This window comes from Anoplophora glabripennis, unplaced genomic scaffold (genome assembly GCF_000390285.2).
Source record: "Anoplophora glabripennis isolate ALB-LARVAE unplaced genomic scaffold, Agla_2.0 scaffold104, whole genome shotgun sequence".
Taxonomy (NCBI): Eukaryota; Metazoa; Arthropoda; class Insecta; order Coleoptera; family Cerambycidae; genus Anoplophora; species Anoplophora glabripennis.
This window is the reverse complement of record NW_019416210.1, coordinates 166,546-185,427: the sequence shown is the minus strand read 5'-3', so window position 1 is coordinate 185,427 and position 18,882 is coordinate 166,546. Positions and strand designations below refer to the sequence as shown.

Below are 18,882 nucleotides of genomic sequence, written 5' to 3'. Positions count from 1 at the left end.
TTTAAAACGATGAGTAACTAAAATCGTTCTTTATTAAATTTTGTGTTACTAAATGCACTCAAAATGTACCCTCATGTGAGTGACCTTATATCGCAACATGTTAATTAGAAAATTTACAGATTCTAAACAATAACACTGCAGAATTGACGCCAGTCAGGCACCACAGTCTAGTGAGTATTCAAAGAATAACCTTTTTAAAATCTCTGTTAACAATCCAGAAGAGGCACCAGGTTTTAGTTAAAAATGGAACAAAAGCCGAACATTTTGGTGTCATCGTTTGGAATTAGTTCATCAACATTATGGGAGATGGTTCTACTGTTAAAAACAAGGACGAATACATATTTAGAGCGTAAAATATAGGATTTCAATAACTCGTGATAAATTTTAGGTAAGTATGCGAGAAAATCTAGCAAAACGCGAAAAAAATAAGCGATTAACAATCTATTAAGCTCCCTGTTACGATAAAATATTTCTATGAATCTAATATGTTAAATCTTTATTTGATTAGTAATTAGAAGTGTAGAATTAGAAGTGTAGTAATCCCTTATGTTGGAAGTAAACAATGATATTCTTGATAATATAATGGAATTGGGTCAAGATATTTATAACTACGAACACTATAAGTTTTTAGAATCATAATACAGGGTTTTGCAATATATATTTCATTGCCAAAATTGTACAGCTGATTCTCTAACGAAAAATAAGGCAAAAAAAAATCATTCGAATGTCGATGGACAAAAGCTTTATTTTTTGAGATACAGTTTTTTGCACTTTCTTGGTAGAGATACCGATGATCCTACTCGGAGTTAGTTGGAGCCATATTTATTTTTTTTAAAGTAACCAACAAACTAGACAAGGTACAAAAAATTCACAACATCTAACAAATAGAGGATAAAACAGAGACACTGTTTGTTGTATTGCTCAAAAGAATAGTCAGTATCGGCGCAACAAAATAATTCGGTGGGAGTCGGGGGAAGATGGTTAGGGGTTTGAAAAAATATCACTCTGTAGATTATTTCGAACGGTTATGCATAAAAAAGGTTTAATTTAATGTAGGTACTGAATTTGAATAAATCATTAAAAATATGTAAAATAAATAAGAGTAATTAAAAAAAAAACATCTATCTATCACTACTATCTACTATCACTCTGTATCTCAAAAATGAAGCGTTATTTTAAGAAATTTTACACCTGTAGAACTTTGTCGATGGGATATTGTAACACTATAACCTATAACATTTCATTTAGAGACCAGGAGGCGACATATTTATTAACATTACAAATAACACTGCCAAATTACAACAAAATTGTTTTTTTATAAAAGATAACACCCTGTATCTTTTCTATTTTCTTGAAAATTTGCATACAAGCTCATCTGAGCCCCCACTTCAAATGTTATATTGTTTAGATGTGTGTTTTTTTCTATTTGGGGGTGAAAACTACCCTTGTACGAAAAAAATGCGAAAATCGCAGATTTACGCATTTTAAAGATTCAATTCATGTTTAAGTATGTTGGATAAAGTTCCTTTCATGTTTTTTAATATAATTTATGAAATTTAATTACTTTCCAACCTTTAAATATCCTTAAAAACTAACCTTCCATGGCCAAAGAAATATAAAAAAATAGTTCAAAATATTTTTATGGTGCATTCACAATGTACCTATTGCATTTCTTTTGTTATTCATTAGAAAGCTTACAACTCATTACAAAGTTGCAACCCTTAAAAACCATCCCTTATAATTAATTAAAATATTATTGAAAGCTTGAGAAGTTTTAATGGTATGCATTTGTTGAATTATAAACTTTTTATTGGTTTTCAAATGATCTATTATATATTACAACTTTTCAGCCACCCAAAAAACCCTTATGGAAGACCTACCCCTCATAAAAAACCCTACCCCTTATAGAAAAATTTCCTTAAAATTATATGTGAGTATGATGATATAATTAATTTTTTTTGATTTTATTGAATTTATTCTTATTTTTTTTATTAAATTTATATCACATAATTTTTTTTATATACATTATAAATGGATACGTGTGTGTATGTATATTATTAAAATACTTACACAAATCAGTTCACAAGTGCTCCAAAATACACAAAGATGATGGTAATTTACCCGCACCCAAAATTTTAACGAAAATACGTGATATTAATTTTTTTACCATAACTTTTGTTAATTTTAAAGTTATAAATTTACTCCAAAAACCATTTTGTAAGGAATTTAAAGCACTTTAAGTTCTGTGATTTGCAGTTTTTTTGAGCCCTTCGTTTTTTGGATTTGTAAGTTAAAAGGGCTCAGGAAAGGCAGTCTTGGAGCTTAGTTTTGAGCTTCTAACGGTCATAACTCAGTCAAATTTTGTCCTACAAAATTTTTGAAAAAGCAAATTGTTCAGTAAGAAAAAACTACAATTTCTTATTCTATAATTTTTTTTATAACTTTTTTAGTTTTTGAAATATTTTGAAAATAAACGATTTTTTAAAAAATTGAAAAATTTTATTCAAAAGTAAATGTTTTTTTTTAAATTTAGGCTTCTAAAATCGTTCAAATTCCCAGAATCTACTGTTATGCCATAAATAAAGTAAATTGCAGAAGTAATACGTTTAATTTTTTTTTCGTCAAATCATTAAATCATTTTAATACCGATTTTTTTTCAAAAATCAAGACAATAATTTTATTTTGATTGTAACTTCATTAGTTTTCATGCTAACGACTTCTACTACCACTCAATTTAAAGGTATTTTCAAGAGCTTTAATAGGTGTTATATAAGTTTTCCTCGAAAAACTTTTAATTTTTCTGCTACGGGATATTGAACGATTCGATTATAGCTATCTTCGAAATTGACTTCAATTTCTGGGAGTCATAACTCGAGTTCTATACCATCTACAAAAATAAAAAAAGGAATCTCTGCTATTTAATTACCTTCATTTTTGCTTACGATCATTTTTTTGATAAAACTTGTAGTTTTTGAGATATTTGGAAAAATGGTTCAAAAACATGCATTTTTTGGGCTAAAAACGAACATGTTTAGGTGCAAATAACTCAAAAAGTATTGACTGTACAAAATAAATATTCTTACAGAACATTTTTTGCTTAGAATTCGTCCCTCTATCGAATCGTGAGGTTATTTTTAATAAAAAAATTCCCACCCTCCAGAAGGGGTGGCATCCACCCCTAGGGTAAAAGCACACATCGACACTATATAACTTTTATTTGTTGGGCTATTCCCTAGCTACAGTTCAAATTTCACGTCAATCCATTCCATTTGAAAAAATTAGTAGCCAAAATGCTTCAGTGACTGCATTATTGTTATTAATCAGAATCTTAGTTAATAAAAATATCTTCGGCTTCGGCCGAAGGTGACCCATAAACCGAAGTTCGGCTTCGGCCAAAAAAATCACGTCTCTAATAATTATTAGTTGTCATTTTGTTTATTCTTTTGACTCTGCGTTAAAGTTTAAAATGCTTGTATCTTCTAAACAAAAACGAATCATCCACTAAAGTACCTATTCTGTATCAATTTACCGAAAAATATAATCAAAAGGTTAATCTCATTGTACCTACAATGTTTGTATTGCTATACTGATACGAGATAGTTATTTGTACACGAGTTGGTTATCTGGCCTGTACATACTCTTAAAATATTATTTATCATACCCAGGCACGTATGCATGTATTATTACTGTGTATTAGTACAATAACAACGTCATAATTACATGCCTAATATACCGAGTAAATCAAGCCTAAGACCTAAATACTTACTTTTAAAAACATCCAGCGTACCTATATGAAATTTATTATTATTTCTGTACTAATGTTAATAAATGCATGAAAACAAAAATAGATCTAACTACAGCGTGAAATGATTATTTTGCGTAACAGAAAATTGTTTATTATTAACTTAACAGATAACAGAAAAATGCCGGGGATAAATTCATAGTGTACCAGGCGTGAATATTTTATCAAAAGTTACGGTTTATTACCGCATGTTTTACTACAGGTTGACGTATTTTTTATTGTATACTTAATTGTTTAGACATATATAACTGTTTTCAATGACAAATTTTAAATCACTCGTCGGTATTAAGTGATATCTCAAAATCACCTAAATATTTTAATTTAAAAAACTATTTATTGTTATATCCTTGACATTTTTTTTTACAAAATCAAATAGAGTAATTATTTAACTCTCCGAGTTATCCATGTTAAATGAAATTATGTTTCAGTAGAACATTACATTAAACAGGAAACAAATATTATTCAGATAAAATTTATTAATCTAGAGATGTCAGATTTTACACACAGAGTAAAATGGTATTCGGTATTCAACACAATTTTTCTATTTAACCATAAATCTATTAGAACACATATTTTTTTAGGTCAGTTATATATAATTACTTCTAAGAAATGTTGAAATGTACCTAATACAGATACATAATGAATAGGAAGATGTTTAAAAATGGTGTTTTTATCTTTGTTAAATAACTAGGAATACAGATTAAAAGTGGATTTATGTTTTTTTTCTAAATATATCTGACACACATAACTAGTTGTAAATATAAATTGTCACTTAGAATTATGATAAAAAGTGTTCTATTTTCAGATATACAGAGTCCCCCATAACCCGATCTTATGTATCTATTTCAAGACATAAATAGAATATTAACAAATCGAACAAAAAAACAGAAATTGTAAACCTTTTCCGTTCTTTCCGAAGTAATAAAACTGTAAAATAATGAAAAATTAGAAAAGGAACAAAGAAAAATATTTCGCAAATATATTTTGTTGGATTAAGTTACATAGTATGAAAAATGTCAAAAGTTTAAAAAATACATTAACTCTAAAAAATTATAATTTCTATATAAGTGGTTTTTTAAAATATTTGGCATAACTAAAAATTTAACAATGTGGAAAAGACCTCAGTGAGTATGAAAATAACATATTTTAATAAAATTTATATACAGGGTGTCCGCAAATTTCATCGACAACGTTGGACTGCATATTCACGGCGATAAATAAATACGATCTAAGAAAAAAAAGTTAAAAAATTTTTGGTTTTTGAGTTAAGTCTTCAAACTACTTTTGATTATGCGCTATAAAAACCACTAATTTTTCAAAATTGGAAAGTTATTGATTTCATACCGATTTTCCAAAATTGAGTATTCATCAGATCTCAACGTTTTAAGATAATAGGAAGCTAAAGCTCAAAAAAATCAGTTGATCCGTTCGAGAATATTATTGACGAAAAGTTTCGAAAAAAGTTTTTTTTCTTTTGAAACGACATTCGAATTCCTAGTGAAATCGAGATTTGATACTCAGCTATTTTGAGCATTTCCCAGAGCGTAGTTTGAACTAAAATAATTACCCGGGGAAAAAATTATATATAATTATACTATATAATTTTATATATACGCATATAAATTTATATATAATTTTATATAATAGCGTATTGCATATTTTATATTGTTATATAAATTATATATAGTTATAGATGATTTATAATTATATATATTTTTTAGATAAATATATAAATTTACTGTATTTATTTTTATTTGTAAAAGCACTTTTTGAAGCAATTTTGATAGCACAAAAATTTTTTTTTCAAACCCCGAATTTTGCCGCCCCTGGGAATATGTGTTGGGATCTAAAATTTCAAGTTCTTGAGCAGGAGTTAAATGAAATAGCCGAAAAAGTTGCTTTTTTAAAGTTTTGTGAACATTAGTTTTACATACATTTAATTATTGTCTTGATACACTGCGGACACTTCATAATTTGCATGTGTGGACTGATGAGAATCCTAAAGAAACACGACAATAATGACATTACCTGATAGCCACAGCAATCAACATCTTGTTTTCATCGCCTACTGAACTCAAAGTTTTAAATCCGTGACACTGACTGCTGCGCAAATCGAAACGCACAGATCTGCAAATAATGTCATTTTTCTCAAAAATGGATTTCTGTAGGCCATTTTCTCAAGAGACAATATTTTTTTCAATGTTGTTGCCCGTTTTCAAAAAATACCACCACTGTAAGTAAGAGTTTTGGCCGCTAAAAGGGAGAGGTATATCGATTTGACTAAAGCTTTAAGAAATAATATGCCATAACAGTCCAAATAAATGTGCCAAATTTTAACGCGATCGGTAAAAGGGTTAATTAAATTAGTTTTATCTTTGACAACTTTGAAGGCCTGTAACTCAAAAACCAAAAAGCTTTTATTTAACTTTTTTTCGTAGATCGTATTTCTTTATCGTTGTGAATATGCAGTCAAACATTGTCGGTGAAATATTGAGGACACCCTGTATTTGGGATCAAAATGATAAATTAAAGAAAATATAATACTTTTATTTAAAACAACAAAGATAAACAAAATCATAAATTTCTATGACTGACATTCCCATAAATTATTAATAAATAAAGAATACCTCCGTTTTAGCGGTTTAATAATAACAATAACAGGCAGACAAAAAAAGTCCAAACCCAATAAGAGACCCACATATCACATCCGAAGGAATTCAATGCGCTGAACACGATCCTGTAGTCAAAATTCATGATTTGCGGATGAATTTCGGAGAAAAGTGAAATTTTTGGGTGAATACGCCCAAAACTGATTTTATTGTGAATATTGTCCAAATATGTCATGCAATCTACGTAACCTAAGAAAGAAGAAAAGGATAAAAAGAAGAAAGAAACCTCTTCTTGGCTCAGAAAACAAAAACTGAAACTAAAATTTGTGCGGAAAATTTCAATTTAAATTAAATTGAATGGACATAGGACAGATAATGAAAATAGATCTCAGATGATGAAGAAGATACAGAAAAGAACGATAACGAAAAATGTTCTGGGTGTACGGAACAATTATTAGTTGCGCTTCATTAAGGTACCATCGATTGGACAATGTACTTCTTAAGTTCAAATAAAGTTCAAATAATTGCTAAAAATTACAATTAAAAAAAACTAGCGAATGATTCATTACATAAACAACTCTCTATAAATAAAATTTTAGTTGGTCCACGGTAAATAAAATTTGTTTATCTTAAATTAATCACAAAATAATCACAATACCATTTTACAATGCACACGGCGAGGGCGAATTATAAATATTATCTACTTCTACATTGTTAATAATAATAACAAAACTCATAAATCACTTGAACCCGTGCCAGTTTTTTAAACTGTTTACGATTATTTTTTTGTTTTCAAGTAGTGAAAAAATTTTATCTCGAAAAAGATAGATTTGCAAACAGTAAACATATTCATAAATACATCGAATCGTGTAAAATGATATGTACTTGAAACTATTTGAAAATATAATTTTACAATCGATTAAACATTGACAAACGTTTTTTATGAGGAAATAAGTACGTCTCAACTGCAAATACATAGTATACCAGAATAAAAATGGCTACAAAAATATAAGTTTTCCAAAAAAAAAATTAGACAAACGTTGTTGCTTTTGCAGAGTTAAATAGCTCTTAAAATGTAGGCACTCGTTTCAGGGATATTCTGTTTGAAACTTTAATTTCCATTTTTCGATGTCCCAAAAACTAGTTATTAAATTAAATTGAATAGCCTGCATATTTGTTTAAAAATATGTCTGTCTTCATTCTTCAAAAAAGACTAATTGATGATAAGTAGATCGCGCCATTTGATGTCTTAAAACCATAGACCACCTTGACTGGCTTATAGAGCGACTTTGGTGAAAACACTTTGGAGCCTGATTTGGAGCCCAGCGCTCAGTCGTGTCCTAGCATTTGACGTGTACGCATCGCTGTGATTTCGATAATTTCGACGTTTTGTCATGGGCATGTGTATTGTAAAATGTTGTATAAATACAAGTGATCGAGTTGGTGAAGAGAGGCGAAAAGATTCCTTCTTTAGGTAAGTAAAAAAAGGAATATATAAAAGGTAAATATGTACGCCATTTTTCGGTTGACGTCACAAGTTTCCAGGGTTAGCTTTATAATTTTGTTCGCCCACATAGTGTAGTGATTAACGTGATATTGTTATTATAAAATAATGAATGAATTACTGTAAAATATTTTTAGTAATTATTTACTTTATGCGAGTCTTAAATTTTTATGAAATTTTACCAATTCCCGTCATTTCGAGATAGCTGAAAATTAATTAAATATTTTTTTCAATTAAAAAAATCGCAAACAAAACTAATTTCAGATTCAGTATTCGTACAGTCAATTAATTTTTATTAAAGATCGTGGTTGTTTGACGTATCCATCTCGAGATGTCGTAGTAATATGCTAAGAAACAGAAAAATTAATAAAATTTTTAAATAATGATGAAAGCAGAACACCTAGGCTACAGAAAAATAAAATTGTTTATCATGTATTAAAAAACTTTCTGAATGTGAACATATTTGAAAATTTGCATGAACATCAATTTGATAATTTGCCTAACAATTGTAATCATTTAATAGAACTTGTAAGGGCTGAATGTGAAAAGTATATCGATGTACGAATAAATCATGAAGTCAAATTATTTAATTCGGTAAAATCTACGAAAAGGCAAATATTAAATAAATTAATATTATTTAGAGGACAATAAATATATTTAAATTATTTTGTAGTTTTATTTAATATGACACTAAAATATACTAATTTCTGAATTACAAACTTAAAATTGAATATTTGTCATAAGATGCAATATAATGTTTAATATGTAATAAAAATATTACTTAATCCGGATCTGCTTAAAGATGCGCGCGATCAGATTGCCTTCCACATTCCACTTCCCCGGATTTTGCATTCACTGGTACCCGTGCATTGGAATTAGATACGGCCAGTCTAGGTCGTCTGTACTTAAAACTAATTTCAATACCTCACCTTTCTCTGCTGACACATTTTCTACAGGATGTCACAAATTATTTGATTAAGTCGTTAAGTACATATTACTTAATTGAAAATAATAGGACTTTCGTTATGTCACCCTTAATTTGGATTTTCCGAGATAGTTTTAGATGGAAAATACATAAATAAATTACAATGTTCGTGAATTCGTATGAAATGGTTTACGATCATTACAAAAATCAAACTGATTCGCTTCAAAAATTCTTGTGCGTTTAGCGAGTAACGAGTGCGAATATATTGTTCACAATTATTTCATGGAAAAAAACGTCATGAAAATTCGCACAGTTATTTCTAAAATCTTGAAATGAACAAATTGTGTGAAAATTCGACATTTACAATATGATTATTTTTACAATTGCGAAATTATCAGAAAGTTGCAAATTTTTTCAAATTTTCAAATATGAAAGTTCGATACAATTTGTTTCCGTCATGAATTTGGGAATTGTGTGAATTTTTATGACGGTGTTTGCTATGTGTTGTTTGTTTGTAGTTTGCTAGGTGAAATCGTAGTTCTATCAAAATTACACGTATCTTTAGGTATTTTTGTACGAGGTCTGTTCAGGAAATAATCGAACTTTTTGAATTACGAGAAATATTTAGTGGTATGCGGTTGGCAGCATTGCGTTGCGCATAACCTCCTCTGTAGCCACATGCTTTTGGATTGTTGATATCTCATTTAGTTTTCGTGATATTGTTATTTGAGTGCAACGTGTTTAAGTGTTAGAGACGATTTCTGAAATGTGCGATTTTCTGGAACAACGCAAAATTTTGCATGAAACTGGAGAAAACTTTTACGGAAACGTTTTGAACTTTTGAAATAAGCTTACGGAGATGATGCTCTGTGTCGTACGTAATGTTACGATTACGATTATGTTTTTTACGATTTTACGATGTAAAAGTTGTCGCCAGTCAATTGAAGATGATCCTCGACCAGGAAGGCCTTCGACTTCAACTGATGACACCCACGTTCAGAAAGTAAAAAATCTAATGTGTGCAAATCGCCGATTGATTGTCAGAGAAATTGCAGAACAGGTTGGGTCGCTACGCAGGAACTCGGCAAAACTTGCTCCCATATTTATTTAACCATACCCATATACAGGTCTGGTCGCCCAGTTGAAGAATGCGCGCGCGGGCAAACGGCGCACAAAGACAGCCGCACTGGGCGATCGGCCATAAAATTGCCTAGCAGTGCGGTGCAGCAATGCGGAATTTGGTGTGATTCAGATAATTTTAATTTATTATAGGTAGCTTCTATTAAAATTGTGACACGGAGAAATAAGTGGGATATTTTGTTTACTAATATTATTACAAGATGGCATTTCGGAAACCTTTTGAAACGGAACAAAACGAAATACAACCAGACAATATTGAATTAGTAGAACCGGTTGTTGATGAAACAGATTTAGAATTTAAAAATAAAAATTTACATGTTCAATGTCAGCGTCTCGTTTTAAATATTTACGATTGTTTAAAAAAGGAAGAAAATGAAAAATCAGATAATGAAATTATAAATAGACTTGAAATATTAACTAAAGTTTCAGTGTCCACAATTTTTTGTGTTATTAAACAAGGTGTTATAGATCATCGCGCAAAGAGGAAGAGAAAAGGGACGCCTATGAAACTCATTAAATTTTATTGCTAGGCGTTTTTATACCTATATGTTCAACTGACTTCGGAAAGACTATACTATCAGAGTGTTTTCCAACGGTGCCCGCACACTCGGCTTCGTCAGTTTTGTCCCAAAAATCAGATTACTGTCCTCCCTTATCCTCCTTACTCGTCAGATCTGATACGTTTTCAGACTGTCGATGACTGCAAAGCAAATTCGTCACAGACTTTAAAGACCAATTCAAATGAAACTATCCAGGACCGCTTTGCGAAATGGAAATACCGCTGGAGAAAGTGTGTGAATAGGGGAGTACTTTGAAGGAGACAACGACCAATAATGAATAAAATTAATAATAAAGTTTAAAAAAATTAAGTTTGGTTATATTCTGAACCGACCACGTATTTCTACTTTATAAGAGAAATCAGTGTATTTAATATGTTGTCCTCGGGCTACGCTCTGTGAGGGCGGACTCGACACTAGAACCCCTAGGCGCGCTCTGATGTGTATTTTGGTTGTTTTTGTTGGTGGAACCAATGAATTATGCCAATATCTAAAGTAATAGACGTATAGTACTGAAATTTCGTAGACATAAGTTTTGAGAAGTTGTAAATTATATGGTTTGATACATAAGCCTTAAAATTTTAATAGGACACGTGGGTTACTTTTGAAGTATTGGCAAATTTTATATAAAAAAAATTCAACGNGATCTGTCACATTACACTGGCTCCTGCCCTATGATGTATCCAGTAAAATATACTAATGTACACCCATTACCTGTTAGCATTAGTGTTACCCGATAATTACCTGAAACGAAATATTAGCACGCCCATGGCGGGGTTTTATTACTCTCTTTCATTTCCAAAAAGAGTATAGGCGCTAATGGAGAAATTTAGTGATATACGGCATTGCGTTGTGTCTGCAAACACATGTTTTTGGATTGTTGATTATCTCATTTAATTTTTGTGGACATTGTTGAGTGCAACGTGTTTAAGTGTTAATGAGAATTGATGATTTTTTAAATATGCGATATTCTTGAACAATGATGTAACATAAAATTTTGCGTGAAAACTTTTGAAACAAAGCTTACGGAGATGATACTCTGGATCGTATGCAATGTTCTAGTATTTCCGATTCCAATTGAAGAACCAAGAGGTTAGCAGTATGTACCAGGTTAGGTCACTGACGCAGCATTTCGGCATTGAAATATTTAAAAAACTTGCTCCCATATTTATTTAGCCATACCCATATGCATGTTATCCAACACCCTGTATATATATTTTCACGCTATTTATATATTATTTTATAACTACTATTTACTTATAAGTGTCTCCTATTATTATGCTGACAATAGAAAATCGCCTGCTGAGTTGCTAGCTGATAATAAATAGTATATATAAACCCAACCAGCCGCTCAGGAGGACGAATACAGATTCAAACTTCACGCTGTTAGTTGTAATTAGACAAATAAAAGTGTTTTCTTCAAAACTTGTTATAATTTAAAGTTATCTACGGTTAAGTGCTGTTGAAATTCATCGGATCAGAACTGCTAGGGGTTGGTCAACTAGCCACAGCTTCCCTGCAGAGAACGAACCAATAACTGGCGCAGTCGGTAGGATTCAATAACTGGCGCAGTCAGAAGAGTTAAATAACTTGCAGGTCCAGGCCCAGTTGAAAAATGCGCGTGCGGGCAAACGGTGCACAAAGACAGCCGCACTGGGCGACCGGCCATAAATTTCAGTTGTCGACAAATTGCCTAGCAGTGCGGTGCAACAATGCGGAATTTGGTGTGATTCAGGTAATTTTAATTTATTATAGGCACCTTCTATGAAAATTGTGACACGGAGAAATAAGTGGGATATTTTGTTTACTAATATTACAAGATGACACTTCGGAAACCTTTTGAAACGGAACGAAACGAAATACAGCCAGACAATATTGAATTAGTAGAACCGGTTGTTGATGAAACAGATTTAGAATTTAAAAATAAAAATTTACATGTTCAATGTCAAATGTTTAAATGATTGTTTAAAAAAGGAAGAAAATGAAAAATCAGATAATGAAATTATAAATAGACTTGAAATATTAACTAAAGTTTCAGTGTCCACAATTTTTTGTGTTATTAAACAAGGTGTTATAGATCATCGCGCAAAGAGGAAGAGAAAAGGGACGCCTATGAAACTCATTAAATTTTATTGCTAGGCGTTTTTATACCTATATGTTCAACTGACTTCGGAAAGACTATACTATCAGAGTGTTTTCCAACGGTGCCCGCACACTCGGCTTCGTCAGTTTTGTCCCAAAAATCAGATTACTGTCCTCCCTTATCCTCCTTACTCGTCAGATCTGATACGTTTTCAGACTGTCGATGACTGCAAAGCAAATTCGTCACAGACTTTAAAGACCAATTCAAATGAAACTATCCAGGACCGCTTTGCGAAATGGAAATACCGCTGGAGAAAGTGTGTGAATAGGGGAGTACTTTGAAGGAGACAACGACCAATAATGAATAAAATTAATAATAAAGTTTAAAAAAATTAAGTTTGGTTATATTCTGAACCGACCACGTATTTCTACTTTATAAGAGAAATCAGTGTATTTAATATGTTGTCCTCGGGCTACGCTCTGTGAGGGCGGACTCGACACTAGAACCCCTAGGCGCGCTCTGATGTGTATTTTGGTTGTTTTTGTTGGTGGAACCAATGAATTATGCCAATATCTAAAGTAATAGACATATAATACTGACATTTCGTAGACATAAGTTTTGAGAAGTTGTAAATTATATGGTTTGATACATAAGCCTTAAAATTTTAATAGGACACGTGGGTTACTTTTGAAGTATTGGCAAATTTTATATAAAAAAAATTCAACGCCTTATACAGGGTGTTTGAAAGCGGTTGCTAACTGGTTATTAGTGGGTGGACAGTATTTGTTGATCAGGCCTCGTATACGTAGCCATGCGAAAAATTATCACTAGTAGCTGCACATGGTGTTTCAAAATAGCGTGCTGTAAGATCTGCAATAACATTTTTTTGTTATACTCTGTGAGTCTATTGTCCTTTTCAATAAAAAAAATCGTACGCCATTGACTTTTTCCCATTTTGATATTTTTTTCGAAATCCGCCATCAATTCTGAATGAAATTGGTCTCTTCATTTTTTTTCGTAGGATGCACCGTTTATTGACGAAAAAAATAAAACTATAGGTATATAAATATTTTACTGCAAGTTGTGTATTTTTAATTTATATTGATCTAGTAGATTGCTGTCAATATTTCTAAATAAAATACAACCATCAAATTTAATTTTTTATTTTATTTTAATTACAATATCCAACGGGCAATGCTCAGTTACAGGATAAGGTTACAAACTAAAAAAAAGTAATAAAAATAGGTGAAAGAAATAAAAACTATTCTTAAACAAAATAGAACCACAAAACATAATATCTAAAACAAACAGGGAACAGACAGATAATATTAAAATGCTATAATACAATATAAACAAATGCAAAAACATACTTATACAAACATAAAATTCAAAGCAACACTTTTTTAATTTGAGTAATACTGGAGCAGAATATGTCTATACGAGATTCAATATTAGAATAACCAATAATCATTTGGTGAACCGGAGACGCTTTATATAAATTAGTACGATGATGTTTGGTCGCGAAGAGGTGTAAATGTCGGGTATAAGTTCTAGGAATATGAAAATTAATCATTTGTAATATATCTTCACATATAATGTTATTATTCAAGATCTTGTATAAGAAAATAACAGAATTTAACTTGCGTCTTTGAGACAAGCTGCTTATATTGAAACGCTTGAAAAATGCTTCTTGAGGAAATCCTTGAGGAGGATACTGGCCATCAATAAAAAATGTAGCTGATTTAAAGAAACGGCGTTGAATTTTCTCAATAGATACTATGTGTGTAGCGTAGATAGGTGTCCAGACTACAGAGGCATACTCAAGTTTAGATCTAACAAATGTATTAAATAACAAGCAAAAAGTATTAATATTAATTTCGAGTTAATATCTTTAAAATTCTTTGACATAATGAATAAAAATAAATAAAAAATTAAAACTTAAACACTCTGTATCTCGGAAGTGAAGCATATTTCGACCTAAGTCTATATGAACTTTTTTCACAAAATAACTTCGGCAACCATCCCGTAAAATATTTCGCACTTATTTACAAACACCCTGTATATTGAAAAGGAATAGAGTATAACAAAAAAATGTTATTTCAGATCTTACAGCACGCCGTTCTGAAACACCCTGTGAAGCTACTAGTGATAATTTTTCGCATGGCTACGTATACGGGGCCTGATCAACAAATACTGTCCACCCGCTAACAACCAGTTGGCAAACGCCATCAATTTAATTTAATGAAACATAAATGTACCTCTGCTAATTATTATTAACAACGCCAATAAATTGCGAAATAGTAGTGTACGGTGCGTATATGATGGTGAGCAATGACCATCCAGTGACCCGAGCATTCGATGCTTTCCCGGAAACTGGACAAAAGAACATCCGGATAGCGCGGTCATCAAGGTCCCATAGACCCATCGGCAATCAAACGAGCGCCCCCGCGAACTTTGAACGCCAGTTGGTGAGTGCAAGTGACAGTGATAACAGCTAAAAAAATTAGGGCTATACTGTAAGTTAACCCTTACGTTATTTCTTCTGGTAGAATAGTAAAAAGGGGGATCAAATCAATTTCAATGACGATTTTATTTAATTTTAAAGAATTGCTTCTCTTCGCGCTTTTTTGAAAAATGCAGAATTTTAGGGTCCGCCTTCAAATTACAAAAAATGTTTCTTCCTTGTAGGTTTTGTGGAGTCCAGTAATTCCAATTTATTTTAAAGTCAGCATGTAGATTTTAACGTAGTGGTTTTTATCTCATATTTGCCCTTTCCACAGGTTGTCTTGAATAGTACACTTCAAAATATGAAAAATTGTTCAAAAACCTTCATTTTCGAGATCAGAATCTTTAAACTTAAAAAGATAGATATTTATTTTAATATCTTTTAAAACGTTTGACGTAGATTGATATAACTTGGGGTAAATAAAAGTTAACTAGCTGATATATAAATTTGTGAACCAGTGGCGGAGGTGATGGGAGACACCGTCACTAAAAACCCCAGAATTTCGACGCCACTGTTTATTTAGAAAATTAGATAGTCTCATTTAATTCCAGTTGGTGTTTGTTTCTAGGAGAAAAAAGATCTCCCATTTTATTTAGAACAACGAACAATTTTTGACCCTTCGAATCGAAAATAATTTCAAAATTAAAGTTTAAAAAAAGTTATAGAAATTGTTTGATAGAAATTAAATATTAAATAAATTGCAATTAAAAAAGTAAAAAGTAATAATAAGTGGAGTGTGAACTTAAATTTTTCAAGTAATAATCACCTACAAAAATTAAATTGTTATATACAGGGTATCAAAGTTGAAAAAATAAATAACATTTTCTTTAATATCTTTTGATTACTTCGAGAGCTAATTTCGTGAAATTTTGTATCCGGTGGTATTTTGGGATGAGAAATTCGAATTTATCGACGATTTCGTTATATCTCATAGAGGTCGCCACAAGCGACCATTAGGACGCATTTAAATAGTCAAAACTTTTTTGTGCCACGGTGTAATTTAGTTCGGACTGGAAAAATCTTTTCCCCTAACATTTTTGTTTAAAAAGGTACACCATGCTAATATCTCTAAAGCCAAACGTTTTCAACTAAAAGGGATTTAAATTTGTAAATGCATAACGAAATTTGTTTAAAAGTTATTTTCAACTCCACTGATACACGATATTAGGAGCAATAGGAGCAAATAATTAGTTATTTTTTAGATTTTTGGATTGGTTACATTGTTTAGATTGTGTTAGATTGATTAGATTGTTTTTAGAAAGTATGTTTTTTACTCTGCCAATTCTGTTTGCAGTAAAATTGTTAAATAAACGAAATTTAAAATCGTAATTGAACTGTTTCCTTTAAAGACATATTCCTTGCTAATAAACGATTTCTGACAAAAACAAATCTAGAAAAATCTTCAACAGGACTTTGTAGTGCAAATAGAATTAAGCTGAGTTATATCTGCTTTAAATCACGCCAATGCTATAAAAAATGCGTCAATAGGATTAACTCTGGTAATTCTGGTGGCCATTTCTTCAATACAAAAAATTTATTTTTATTTTGATACCATGATTAAAACAAAGAGGTAAACTATACTAACTATTTTTAGCAAATTAATATATTACATCAACACATTTATTTGACTAGCGATTTACGCGTTAATAAATCTTTTAGATTAAAAGTAACTAGGTCATTAGTCAGCACAACAAAAGTTTTATTTATAATACAAAGAAAAAGAGTACGAAATAAAACTTGTTGATAGTTATCTTCTGTATTGGCTTCATTAAATCAAATAGCATGTAAAAAAAATTAAAAGTCATTGATTCAAATCAAAACTACTTGAAATAGAAAATATTTTACACCTATATCAGTTAATAGCAACTATATAGCTACTTTCAAATTTGTAATAAATACCGTACGCGCCTAAAGTATGGAATAAATTGAGTAAAAACGAAACAATTTTTTTTTGGAAAAAATCCTCGAACAAGTGATTTTTAATTTAAAAAATACATATTTTAGCATAAAAGGCGATTTTCAACCGTCATTTGTTTTCGAGTAATGACGTCATCGACATTTTTTTTAAATAGCAACCCCCTATTTTTTTCTTGATTCTGAAATATCGTTTCGTCGATCCGACAGTATTAAAATGTTGCCATCTTACATAGGAAAGTTTTCGAGTAAATGACGATTGAATGTTAGAAAACGTAAATTTTATTCATTAAAAAAATAACAATTCCTATGTCAAGCAAATACAATTCATTAAGTTTTCTACCTAAATTAAGTGTTCGAATTGCCATCCATCGACTTCTTGACAATACGCAAGTCTGTGTGGAAATTCTTCTTGCACATTATAAAGTATTTCTGGGGTAACTCTCTGTATTTCATCTATAATACAATTTTGGAGTTCTTCTAAATTATGTGGTCTATTAACGTACACTTTGTACTTTAAGTAGCCCCATAAAAAATAGTACATGCGTGTAAGATCTGGGGATCTCGCGGGCCATTCCATCGGTCCTCGTCTGCCGATCCACCTCCTACGAAAACAATTGTCCAGAAAATCTCGAACAGGGCGCGCATAGTGCGGAGGTGCAACGTCTTGCTGAAACCAAATGGTGTCATCAGGAATATCAAGGCCATTATTGTTAGGAAAACTTACAGCAAGCGCTGGAACAAGGTCATTTTGTAAAAACTCTAAATAACTTTCTCCTGTAAGGGTTCCTTCAAAGAAGAAAGGCCCTACTATTCTGTTGTCAACTATTCCAGCCCACACATTTAATTTCTGTGGGTGTTGGGTATGTTTCTCTACCATCCAATGAGGATTTTCCCGACTCCAATACCTGCAAGTTTGACGGTTCACTGTACCATTGAGACAAAACGTGGCCTTCTCTGAAAAAAGTATTTGCCGGTGTAAATCTCTATTTACTTGACATAAATCCATCATAATTTCACAAAAGTGTAAGCGGCGGTCGGGATCGTCTTCATTGAGTTCCTGCAGAAGTTGAATGTTGTAGGGATGATATTTTTCCTTTCTCAGGATACGTAGCACTGTGGTCTGACTAATTTCATTGTTTAATGCAACCAATCGTGAAGTATTATTATCAGGATTATCTACCATACTTTTCAAAATGTTCTGTTTGTGATCTTCACTAACGCTTGGACGTCCAGGTTTTGGAATATCTACAACATTGCCAGTTCCTCTAAATTTAGATTCTATCTTACTGACTGTTGATTGGATGATACGGCGATCTGGATGTTTTTCATTAAATAAATCGCAAACTTCCTGCTGCGTTCTAGTCATATCCCCGCATCCGATAAGAATTAAAATTTCAATTCTTTGTATGACAGTTAAATGTGCCATAATACTTTAAATTCAACAATAATTTTTATATCGCTTACAATACTTAGAAAGTCGGTATGACAGTGACACTTTGTAAAGATTTACACCTACGTGATCCATAAAAAACTTAAGGCATTTCTAAAAACTAAATTTGATAATGTTTTTGCTTTATTTTAATTGATTTGGGTTTTCTAACATTCAATCATCATTTACTCGAAAACTTTCTTATGTAAGATGGCAACATTTTAATACTGTCGGATCGACAATGAAACGATCTTTCAGAATCAAGAAAAAAATTACTCAAAAACAAATGACGGTTGAAAATCGCTTTTTATGTTATAATATGTATTTTTTAAATTAAAAATCGACTTGTTCGAGGATTTTTCCCAAAAAAAATTTGTTTCGTTTTTACTGAATTTATTCCATACTTTAGG

The 18,882-nt window shown here is 31.2% G+C and overlaps 1 protein-coding gene across 1 annotated transcript in view; it reads right to left on the bottom strand.

The window, feature by feature from the left end:
* Window positions 1-18,882, bottom strand: part of LOC108904827 (farnesyl pyrophosphate synthase) — a 116,573-nt gene that overhangs the window by 50,387 nt on the left and 47,304 nt on the right. The gene's annotated exons all lie outside the window — the stretch shown is intronic.